Consider the following 12,067-nt stretch of genomic DNA (forward strand, 5'->3'; position numbering starts at 1 on the left):
CCACTTGTGTAGTGTGTGTTTAATCCCAGGTCCTCACCCTGGTACCTGCCCAGCACCCTGCTCCCCAGGACCCTGCTCCCCAGGACCCTGCTCCCCAGGACAGGACGCAGCCGTCCCAGCCAGCTGGGGAGCCTGGAGCCCTGCCCTGAGCCCCAGTGTGGCCTGAGGCCTGACTTCGCCCACTCCAACGTCCTGGACATACCTGGCCCTCCCTCCCCAGGACCCGTCGTCTGATCTCAGCTGCTTCTCACCTGTTCTGCTCCTGACCTGCCTCTGCACAGGGCCTCCACCTGCCGCCCGGCTCCAGCTCTGAGTCCTGAGTCTGTCCACATCAGGCCCCTGCTCAGAACCCTTCAGAGCCCCCACTGTCCCCATGCAAAGAAGACCTGGCCCATAGCTGGCACTCAGGCCTGCGGGTGCCCCCTCCCCTCCATCCCCTCCACCCGCCCCAGGGCCCCCAATTCCAGGTGCACCCTTTCCCTGCCCCCTCCTGGCTTCCTAGGCTCCGCCCAGGCTGTGCCCCTCAGGGAGTCCCCCGTCCTCCCAGGGGACTCTTAGTCACACTCTGGACTCCACCAGGCTACAAGTGCCTCGAGGGCAGGACACCCCAGCCCCACCAGATCCCGACGTCACACTCAGAAAGCAGTCACTGAGCAAACGAGGGCTCCTTCCCTTCACAGGGCGGGGGTGCCTGGCCCCCCTGCAGCTGTGTTTTCCCTCCTCAGGTTCAAAGCCGTGCCCTGCCTGGCGGGAGCCGAGACCAGAGGAAAACATCTGGCTGGTGTGCTGACGCGGGCGGGGACTGGGGACAGAGAGCGGAAAGAAATCTGGTGTCTCCTGTTTACCATGGAGGCCAAACTTGGAAAGAAAATGTGCAGCCACAGCAGGGTGGACGTGGGGGTGCCCGGCCCCCCACGGTGCTGTCCTGGGCTGCCCTGGCAGATGGGTCCTCGGCAGGACCGGGGATAGGCAGGCCTGGCCTCCTCTGGCCACCACTGGGACCACCGTCTGCTCAGTCTGTCTTCTCTAAAGGGCTGTTTCCCACTGCTCCACCCTTCAGGGGTGGAAGCAGAAAGGATCTCCATCCCTTTTGTCCTCCTGAGACCCAGCTGCATGCTTGAAAGAAGAGTAGGAAGCTTCCGTGAGGACAGCGCCTGCCCTGACCACCCAGCAGAGAGGGGCGGTCTAGACCTGAACCTCAAGCCCGAACCTCAGATCACTATCAGCAGCTGGTTAGGACCAGAGGCAGCTCAGCCAGACTCTCTATCCCTACCCAGTGATGGCCAATGTCCCTCAAGTGCCCCATCCACCTGTGCCCGGGGTATCTGATAAGTAATCCCCCAAATGTCCCCAGAGTATACTGACAACATGTTCATCAAATACTGTCAACCTGTGCCCAAGTATCCTGACAATGTGTCCCCAAGTGCCAGCCAGTATGCCCTCAATGTGCTGGTCAAGTCCTCCAGGACCCTGCAGCAGTCCTTCCCACTCTGACCATCTGGTGGCTCTGGGGGGTGGGGGGGGGCAGATCCAGAGAGTGGAGCTGGAAAGATGTCCACACGCAGACGGACAGATGCTGCTGCTCTGCAGGTGGGAAGGAGAGGGAAGGAGCCGGCCCACGGCCACCCAGCACGCTGGGGCTGGTGATGACCTCCTTGACCACGCAAAGACCTGGGGGCTCCTGTCATAGCTGAGCCGAGAGCCCGGGATGCTCCTCCTCACTGGGGTCCGTAATGGCCTCCCGGTGGCTGAAACGCTGTGTCCTCACTCTGGACGTGGGCTGCAGTGACTCCTGACATTTTCCCAGACACGACTGACCAAGCTCTGCCCTGAAGCGCTTGGCCTGCACCCTCCTACGGAAGCTCCACACTCAGGCCCAGAGGGAGGGCCACGCACTTCCCTCCTAATGCCCAGCACCCAGGAGCACTGCCTCGAGGGGCAGGAGGGACCCTGGAGTTGGTGGAGTGCCCGTCTGGACACCACCGAGCAGCTTCGTGACTCCCAGGATCTCAGCCCCGCCTCAGACCTGCTGAATCACACTCTGCATTCCAAGCAGGTGCCAGGTGATGCCCGTGCAGGCTCCAGCGGGAGGGGCTGCAGGGTGGGAAGGAAGACTGGGACCTTCCTTCATGGGAAGGCTGTGGCCAAGGTTCTCCAGCAGAATGACGTGAGCTGCAACCGGAAGCCTGGACCTGTGCAGCTACACTGGGCTCTGAGGGCGACGACCCCAGGACAGGACACCGTCCTGGCCCAGGCCTTTTGTCTCTTGTTCTCACAGGGACTGTCACCCGTCTGCTGGCCAGCTAAGCAGGCAGACAAGGCCACGGCCAGGGAGGGTCCCCGCCTGCTCCCCAAGGGGCTGCTCCTCCCTGGGCCTGGACCCCTCTCAGAGCCTCATGGACCGGGGGGACTGGGGCTGGGAGCTTCTGTGGGAAGCACAGGGCTGAGTTCGTGCTGCACAAACAGCAGGACCAAGAGCCTTCCTGGGCAGGCGTGCACCCTGCGCCCACACTGGGCCTGTGCACCTGCAGCGGGCTGCCCAGGGAGCTGCCTCCCTGCAGGGCTAGGACAGGAAGATGTGTCCAGGCCACGCAGGATGGCCTCCGGCTAAATGTGACGCCTTCCTGTTTTTGCCAACCCGGGACATGTGCTCCTGCAGCGTTGAAATGTCACCACCTTCCTCTGAACAAAAATAGCAAATGAATCAGCCACTGTCAACCCTGAAATGACCTTGGAGCTGTCCACATTCCACCATCTGCCTGAGGGAAGAGGCACTGAGTAGAGGCTGTCCCCTCCCTCAGGGGACCTTATGAAGCACCCTCATTGGGTGCAGGGTGGAGCCCAGCCCCGGGCTGAGGGACAGGCTCTCGAAGGCTGAAAGGCCACTCTACCAGCCCAAGGCCCTCAGCGTCTTCATCTCTGAGCAGCCCCTTCCTCATGGACGACTATGAAGGAAGAAATGTGAGCTTTTTCTGCTAACGACTACAATAACGTGTGACATTGCAGTCACGAGAGAATGTAGACCCTTCCATGGTGGTGCTTATTCATGATTAATTCACCAGCTCACCAGGGTCACGTACCAGCTGCCTACCAGACACCCAAAACCCCATGGGGTCAGCAGGTTCTGACATGCCCCCATGACCCCCACCTCCTGGAATTCATGTCCTGGAGAGCGGGCTGGTTTTGTGACTCACCTCTCACAAACAAAACATGGCAGAGAGATGGGTCATCACATCAAAATCAGGTTAAAAAAAAAGCTACAACTTCGGTCTTGCTCTCTCTTGGATTGCCCACTCTGGGGAAGCCACCGGGAGACCCAGGTGAGTGACCTCCCAGGCAAATCTTGAGATGACCGAAGACCTGGGGTCACCTTGATTGAATCCTTGTGAGAAACGTTAAGCCTGAACCACTCGTCTGAGCCGCTCTCACATCCCTAACTATGAAAACCATGAAATAACAAATGTGTGTAAGCAAATGCACCCCTAAATTGGTGGGCAGTTGTGTCCACAGCTACAGATGCCTACTGCACTTTAACGAGCTGCTACTCATCATGGAACGCCAGCTCCTCCCTGGCCTCTCAAGCACTTTGTCCTTATCCCATGATGGGTTTCTCACTCCTTCTGCTCAAGAGGAGGTGCCAGAGCTTTCCAGAGCCACACCAGGTGCCCCCACCTCCAACCCAAGACCGCACACCAACCACACGGCTCAGAGGGTCCCCAGGCAGGGCCTGGAAGGGGAGGTCCCAGGCGTGGCCCCTTCCTGTAAGAAGGACCAGTCTCCACACCCTGGTGACATGGGTGAGGGTGAGTGAGGAGGCAGGAACCAAGCCTGGTGTCCTTCTCTAGGCCAGCAGGCCTTCAGCCCAGCGCTCGGGCACAGCAGGACCCCAACATGGGCACTGGACGGGAGGCCAAGAGTCTTCACCTCCAACCACTATCCGCCATGGACGCTGGCAAGTCCCCTCCACTGATGGCCTCAGCTCCACCACGTAGGACTGACGGGGAGGGACCAGCAGTTCTTTTGCCCACGACCTCTTCACGTGCCACCACAACCACAGGAGCTGCCACTTCCCAGGTGGGGAGGGGGCAGGCAGCTTGTTCAAGGCCACAAGGCTTGCCCTGGTGCAGGTTCCCAGCGCTGGACACCGGGGCTCGCCTGCTGCCTGGACATCCCTCAGCCTCTCACGTCACTGCTGGAGTGGACAGAGGGGGGCCACCAAAATATCCCAGAACCCGGGAATGTGGCCTTATTTTGGGTCTTTGCCGATGTCAGGTGAGGATCGAGATGAGATCATCCTGGATGGGAGTGGGCCCCAAGTCTAGTGACAAGTGTCCTCATGAAAGGTGGAAAGAAGACAGGCAGTGGAGAAGGCCACACAGAGGTGGCCACCAGGGTGCCCACAGCCCACAGCTGCCAGGGGCCAGGAGGAGCCCGCTGGAGCCCCCGAGGGAGAAACACCCTACTGACGCCCAGGTTCAGGGCTTCTGGCTTCCTCACGGGGAAAGGATAAATTTCTGTTGTTTGAAGCAACCGACGTTCTGGTAACTTGCCGCCGCAGCCCTGGGAGAACATGCAACAACCAATGTCAGGTGGCGCCATCTGCATCACAGGGGAAACTGAGGCTGCCGGTGCCTGGGTGCTCCTCAGCGAGGCCGGGGGGTCAAGCACCATGACACTGGCTTGGGTGGCTCTGCTGCAGGGCACTGCAGAGAGCATCCTAAAGCTCCATGGTCCAGCCGCCATGGTGTGGAGGGACCGCCACCTGAGTGCCGTCCCACTTACCGATGGCTCATTCCCCCACTTGTTTTAAGTGAGTGTTTGGGAGGAAATGGCAGCGGGCTCAGCTGGAGCAGGGCTGAGCTGACTGGACTCTGCCAGCCATGTGTGAAGGGATGACGGGTGGAGGGGCTGCCATGTGGGTCCCCTGGGCCTCCAGCACAGTCGGCCTCCACCATCCCTAAGGTGCAAGGGCCATGACGGTCAGGAAGTGGGGGATGGGCCCTGCCCAGCTGGGAGTGGCCTGCTGCAGGCAGGGACAGCTATGGGGCAGGGGAACAGCTGGCAGGGAGAGGCAGGAGGCAGCAAGGCCAGGAGGCTGAGGCCACTGTTCTCCCAGGAAAAGGGGAGGCCTACAGTGGGACAGGAAGACCACAGGGGACTTGCTCAGAAACAGGAGGAGGAACACACATCCTCTGAGGGCCAGAGTGCCGCTGAGGGACGGTCTCTATGAGCCTCCAGTGTGTGGAAGCCTCCTCGTGTCATTTACACGGGCCTCAGACGGGGTGGCCTCAGGAGCCCCATGTCACTTCTTTTATTAATTGGCTCCTAATCGTCATGCATAACGTTAGGACTTACTTTGACATAATTGTAAGTGCCTGGAGTGCCATATGGTCATTCCTGGGAAGTTCAGCACTCTCCTTTGTCATCTTTGAGGTCTCCACTGAGGGATGAAGTGGAAAAGTGTCAAGGAACCAACCCTCCTCCCTACTCCTGAGAGAACTTTCCAGAACTTCCACCTGTGCTGTGCACCCCTCTTCTTGAGTGAACCCCAAGTTCTCTCCCCCTGTCAATGTTGACAGGAGGATCTGCCTGGAGCAGAAGGGTGCAGAGTGGCGAGTTGACAGAGTCACCCACCCTTGACACCCGGCCGGTCTGAGATTTTCTCAGCGCCTGTGAGCCCCTCGGATCTGAGGCCGTGGCAGGGCGTGGGGGTTTTACTGTCCAGCGTGGCCATCTCACTCTCCCACTTCCTCTCTTAATCGCCCTGGCCTGCCCCTGGCACATACCACGAGCCCCTGGGTCCCAGTCACCAGCGCTCTGTGAACCTCAGGCTACCACACCTCCTCTGCCTTCGGTTGCCCAGGAACCCTGGGTTCCAGCTGGGGCACAGGCCTGGGGAACAAAACCTAAGGCGGCGGGGGGTTGGTGCACAGGTCCTGAGACTGTGTGGGGCAGACAGGCTGCAGAGTCCCACCCTTGGGCTCCCGGGCACCACCATCCCTCAGCCCTTCCCAGACTCGTTGTCCTGAACACAATGGTATAAACTCACCTTCAAAAACACAGCCCTGGTCAGCTGCCTAATAGGGTGACAACTCCCCACCAAGGAGCCTCCAGCCTGTTGCTCGCCACCAGGGAAGAAACAACCCGGAGGGAGGCCCGTCCTCCTCAACAGGCCAGTCTTTCAACAATGACACAGCCCCCAGGGCCTGCACCAGGTAACGGCAGCCAGTGTGGCCCAGGGACTAGGCTGGACCCTGCTGGACCCCAGGGAGCCTCCCTGTGAGCCCCACAGGCTGGGCCTGGCCGCCTCAAGGCTCACATGCTGCATGGTGCCCCATCTCTCAGCATCTCTCGTCAGGGCTGGGAGAGTCAGAGTCCAGCCCCCCACTGAGATCCAGGCTGCACCCCAGGCCCCGGCTCCCTCCTTACTCAGCCACCGGCTCTCGCTCACCTGTCAGTCTCTTAGGGAGTGTCCTGGGTAGGAAGGTGCCAGGTGGAACCCTGTTGGCAGATGATTCATTTCCCTGATGTCCCCGGGGCCGAAGCCCTCACCAAGTCCTCAGCCACATGAAGGAGGGGCCGCGAAGCTGCTGCCCAGGATGCTGTCGAGGGGCAGGGCCGGCATAGGGGTTCCGATGGACCCAACGGTGAGTCTTATCAGCCTATTTTAGAGATGAGAAAACTGGGGTCCACAGAGACAGAGCCACTGGACGACTCAGAGGGGAGGTCAGAGCCAGGGTTTAATTCTGATTCTTTGAAGCCCTAGAAGACCATTCTGTGACTGGGAATCACATTGTCAGCTGGGCACAAAATGCCTGTTAGCTTTCCAGGAGGCTCCTTTCTGGAAAACATCTTCTCAAGTTTGGTATTTAAATGTGGACGTGTGCGCCAGGCCTACCCGGTGGAGGGGGTGGGGGGCTGCTGTCCTGAGCAGGACCCTCTCAGCACAGGCGCAGGCACCGCCCGTCTGTTCACATCTGACTGGACTCTGTTTCCTGGGGCTGCCCCACCCCACCGGCCACCATGGCCTCTAGCTCCGACTCCCCTTTCCTGCCTGTCTTGTCTGCTGATGAGCCACAGGGCAGGTCCACCCCTCATTTGGGGACGGTGATGAAGACCAGGGGGAAGGCTCTGGGAGAAGACAGGCCAGCCTCGGGCACTGCAGGCTTTAAAGAAGCTGCTATTAGACCTGAGAGGGAGGGACGGGCCTGGCACATGGGAGACCAAGAAAGTGTCATTGTTGGAAGAAATGCCAGGCAGTGGCAGAGAAAGGCACTCTGAATTTTGACAGGAACAGCATCAGGTGCTAAGAATTTCGAAGGAATGATTCTGAGTGCAGCCAACAACCAAGACTAACTCATAAGTTAGTTCCTAAAATAGCCCCGTGTGCACCCCAGGGAACGAGAAAGGGTCATGGTAACTGACGAGCATGTTGGGAGTTGGAAGGGCCTTAGAATTCACCTGTCCCCAAACCTAATCTAGCATTATGCAGAGGTCCACGTGAAAGTCATGGAGGCTGCCTACCAGTGCCAGCCCTGGGTGGAAGGAGACCCTCCAGCCCTTGCACACCTACATTGGTGGCAGCCCCAGCCAAGGCCTGAGTACATCAGTATGAGAGACCCCACCCAGAACGGCTCAGCTACCCTCAAGTTCCTGATCCTCAGAGCCATGGAGCTGCCCAGGTGTTCTCCTTTCAAGCCACTCCATCTCAGGACGACTCGTCACACAGTGAGAGAAAACGAGTGCACAGAATTAAGCAGGATGTGACAAGCAGTCAGGAGCCTTGGGTAGCTTCCAGGCCCATCTTGGTGACACCAAAAGTCCCAGGTGAATCAATAGCCACCCAAGGAGGGTGGGGAGAGGGCAGCTGGAGTACGGGAACTCAAGGCCTCGTCCAGGAAGGAAAGCAAAGGCAGCCAACGTGAGACTGGGCCTGAGAACCGCTCCAAGGACACACCTAGCCCGCAAGCCCTCCTCTCACAGGTGCGCAGTGGAGTGGTGTTTAAAAATAAACGATTGTCCAGACTTCCCACTCTGCTCCTGATGTCCAGCCAGCTCCAGGGCAAGGCTCCAACAGAGGAAGGAAAAGCCCTGCAGGATATTGCAGTTCTGCCTCAAAGGACCTCTCAGGAAATGAGAGCTCTGGGCCCACACGGGACTGCACTCCTGGGCCCCACAAAGGGGCGCGTGGCCTCGGGGCAGAAGCCGCACACTGACATGGGCTGCAGTCTCTGGGCTTTGGTGTCTTCACCTACGTGAGCCTCAGCCTTGCTTTGACAGCAAATGAGACGATGCAGAGGAAAGGCTTTGCAAACTCTAAAGTGCCTACGGATAAACAGAGGTCATTTTTTTTGTAAGAAACTCCACTGTCCATTCCTAAAGCGCCAACTCCCAGAGACAACCCTGAAGACCGAAGCCAAATCCAGGGCACCACAACCAGAGACGTGGCGCTCTCCCCAGCCACCCGGACTCAAGGCCCAGAGTCAGAGTTTGTGGCCTGCTGTGTGGCCTGGGGTGAGCTGTTTCCCCCATTTTTTGAACAGGAAGTAAGCTGGAAAAGGTCCACAGTCCTTTCTAGAACCTGCATTCTGTGCCACTTGAGGAAACAAGGAAGTGGGGTTTCCCATGAGATCACCGAGCACCAGCCGAATCCTCCACAGCATGCCTCAAACACAGGCCCTGTCCCCACACCCTGTCCCCGCCTGTTGGATGTCTGTCTCTACCACAGACCCAGAGGATAGAACATAATAAAGTTAAATCCACAGACGTGCTGAATGTTGGGCCCCACAAGCAGGGAACAGACCTTTTCCCCAAGTTATTTTTTTAAAAATGTATCACGTATTTACCATCCAGAAAGATCAGCTCTTTAAATTGCAAAGAACAGAAACTATACAAACCAGTCTCCAAGACATCAAATCCAACCCAAGCTAGACTAGGCACGTGGGGAGTCCCAACAACCAGAAATATAGGCAGACACACAGACAGACTGGTGATGGTAGGTAGGTAGGTAGCAAGTAGGTAAGTAGAGGATAGATAGGCAAATAGATGACAGATAACTCATCTGAATACCCAAATATTCTTCCCATTGGCTTCAGAAAATAAAATAAGTACCACAGAAAATTAGAATATGCTTGTCAAAACTTAAGGGATCCTACCAGAGCTGAATCAGAAGGCAGACTCACCACACAGAGGCTGTCATTGTCACAATATAAAATACAGTTTCTACTTCTAGGATGACATCACAAGGAGCTCCAAGGACCACCCTCCAGTGACGTAAACAAAATCTGGCAAAAACAAATTTTCAAAAAAAACAGCCTTTTAAATCCCCTGGAAGCTGTCCTAAGGGCACACCACTAGTGGAAAACACGCTTACCCAAGAAAGTCTGCAACACTGTGGGGAGAACACCGAGTCTGTGGGGTTTTGGTCACAGCCCGTCAGCTCAGCTTGGCAGAAGCTTCACTGCTGAGGGATGAGGCCAAGGAGTTGGGGCTCCCTCTCACCTTCTCCTGGCCAAGGCTTTCCACGTGTCACCAGGAGGCACGGGCCACCTGCACTTCCCATGCCCTCCGACTCCACATTGAAAAGATTGAATTCCTGGCAAGTGTGGCCAAGAGTTGGAGCTTCCTTTCTCCCAGCCACTGCCCACAGGACAGGGACTCTGATCTGGGCACTGCAGGCCAAGATACTGGGGCCCTAACCCTCTCCTCCCAGCTCACTCACAGAGCACACGTTCCAGGGGAGGGCGAGCAGAAAAGACTCAAGTCCACTACCCAACACCAGGGTCAAGCCTCAGAGAGTTGACCTTGAGGGACAGGCAGTCCACTGGGAGAGAGTGCCAAAGCTGTCCCCAGAGAAACAACTTTATCTGAAACAGTGTGGGGAAGTCCAAGCCTGAGGGTTCCCTCAAAAACACTAGCTCCTCCTAAGCAAGGTAACGCGCTGCCCAGAGGCCAGCTAATGCACCAGAGAAAATAGGCAAGAGACAGCCCAGAAGAGCCCCCCTGGGTTTCAAGCAAACCCAAAGATTGTCCTCCACATCACCCCACCTGGATTCCACTGGACCAGGGTGTGGAGCAATTTCTGTGTTGAAGTACTTTCAGAAACGATGATCCTTTGTCAAGGATGCAGTTATCGGAGTCTGCTGGGATGGGTATGATACCCGATGAAGCTGACAGCTGGACAGACCAGGGAGAGACAGCCAGAGCACTCACCAGCTATGTCCAAGGGCTGCCATGTGCCCAAGACTGTGCCCTCGAGGGTAACAGGAAAAGATCGAAACGGTTGTGGCACAGCTCTGCAAATATGCTCTAAACCACTGGGTTGTCTACTTTGAACAAATTATATGTGAATAATATCTCAACAAAGGTAAGAAAAATGACAAGACAGAAAATAAATAGCCTATATATATGTTGCAATATTATTTTAATCTTAAGAGGATTAAATTTTAAGTAAGGAAATAATAAAAAATAAAACTAAATGACCTAGATAACAGAAAACTGGTGGATCCATTACTAAGTTGATTTTTGAAGAACTCACTGTTTCTTTTTCTCTTTGCCACAGTCCAGTTTTCTGCAAAATGCTTCCTAGGGTTCCCCACTGAGCCATCATTTCAAAACACCTTCTCTTATTTGAATCCCAAGCCTTTGCAAGGATGCTCCCAGGAGTCTCGGATCCTTGCTGTGTCCCCTTCCCCTCAGCCACTCCCTACCCAGTTTCCCCGGGGCTTTCTGGGTCTTGCAGCCCTCAACCATCTGTGCTACACACAGCTCCCCAGGCAGCCAGGGACAGGACAGCCTCACCTCCAGGCCCTGGGAGAAACCTGTTTCTCAAGGTTATTCAGACTAGGCCACCCCTGACCACGCGGGAAGGATGTAAAAGTCACCTGCCTAAGGGATGAAGCTTCTCCTTCAGGGCCCTTGGGTCTCTGAGCCTCAACACTGATCAGCCGGCTGCCCTGGGCAGATTGCAGGGTTCCTTTGGAGCCTCATCTCCTCCTCCTCTGTGCCCCTGGGCCCACAGGTAACTGGTACAGGCATTGAATACACACGTGCAGGAGGGTGCTAGGCACGCCCTACTGTGAGCCAGAGGCCCACCCCTGTCCTCTCTCAACCTTTTGTTCCTGAATAACTGACTCCTACACTCAGAGGTGGCCTGGGCTTACGGAATACGAGAGTCTCCAGTTAACCCTGCTTAGTCTGACTTAAAACAAACTTAAATTGAACCAAAGGTGAATGGCCCAGAAAACCACCACCACAGCCAATAAGATGGACAGGGACCATCAGGCCCCTGCCCCTGAGGCCCACGTCTGGGTATTGGAACCCAGTGTGCTGGGCCAGAGGACAGAGGTACAGGAGGAGGGCTGACCTTGACAAAACACAGATGTCCACTGGTGTTGACAAACCCAGCAGCCAGGAATCTCCTCTCAAAGCCAAACTCTTGGCCACTGCTCTCCCTCAGAATTAATTTCCAACACAAATATTTGCAGATAAAATCATTCATCCTCTTTGCCAAGTCGGAGAGCAGGGCTGTGGAATAATCCCATGCCCAACCTAAGATACGGCTCTCAGTTCCCCCTTCACTCCCGGTGAAATGCTTGGTTCTGCAGGACACCAGAAAAGTGGCCATTTGCTGCTTCAGGAGCCCACCTGGAAACAGTGCCCCAGCCCAGCTCCCGGGGCCTGGGAGGGAGGAGGGAAGAGGAGGAGGAGCTGAGAGTCCAGGTGGAGTTACCAAAAAAATGGAAGACTCGACAAGAGGCCACCTCCACACCAGTGGCAGCCGGACAGCTCTGCCCTCAGAGCAAGCCACCTGCCCAAGGCCTGTGGGGGGGGCTCTGCCCAGAACGTTCCCCTGGGAGGTGAGTGAGACCCCCAGTTGGTCTGCTTTTCTCGCATTCCTTCACTCAGCCTGGGGCATGAAAGGACAGGCACACACCAGAACCCGGCACCTACCCTGCTCCAAGGCCAGAGGCAACAGATGTTGGCACAGAGCACAGAGGAGGCTGGACCTCTGCAGGACGTGAAGGCTTCAGCCTCTGAGGCTCTGCTCTGGGGTCTCACGACTGAG

The sequence above is a fragment of the Urocitellus parryii genome, chromosome 5, assembly GCF_045843805.1.
Source record: "Urocitellus parryii isolate mUroPar1 chromosome 5, mUroPar1.hap1, whole genome shotgun sequence".
Lineage (NCBI taxonomy): Eukaryota > Metazoa > Chordata > Mammalia > Rodentia > Sciuridae > Urocitellus > Urocitellus parryii.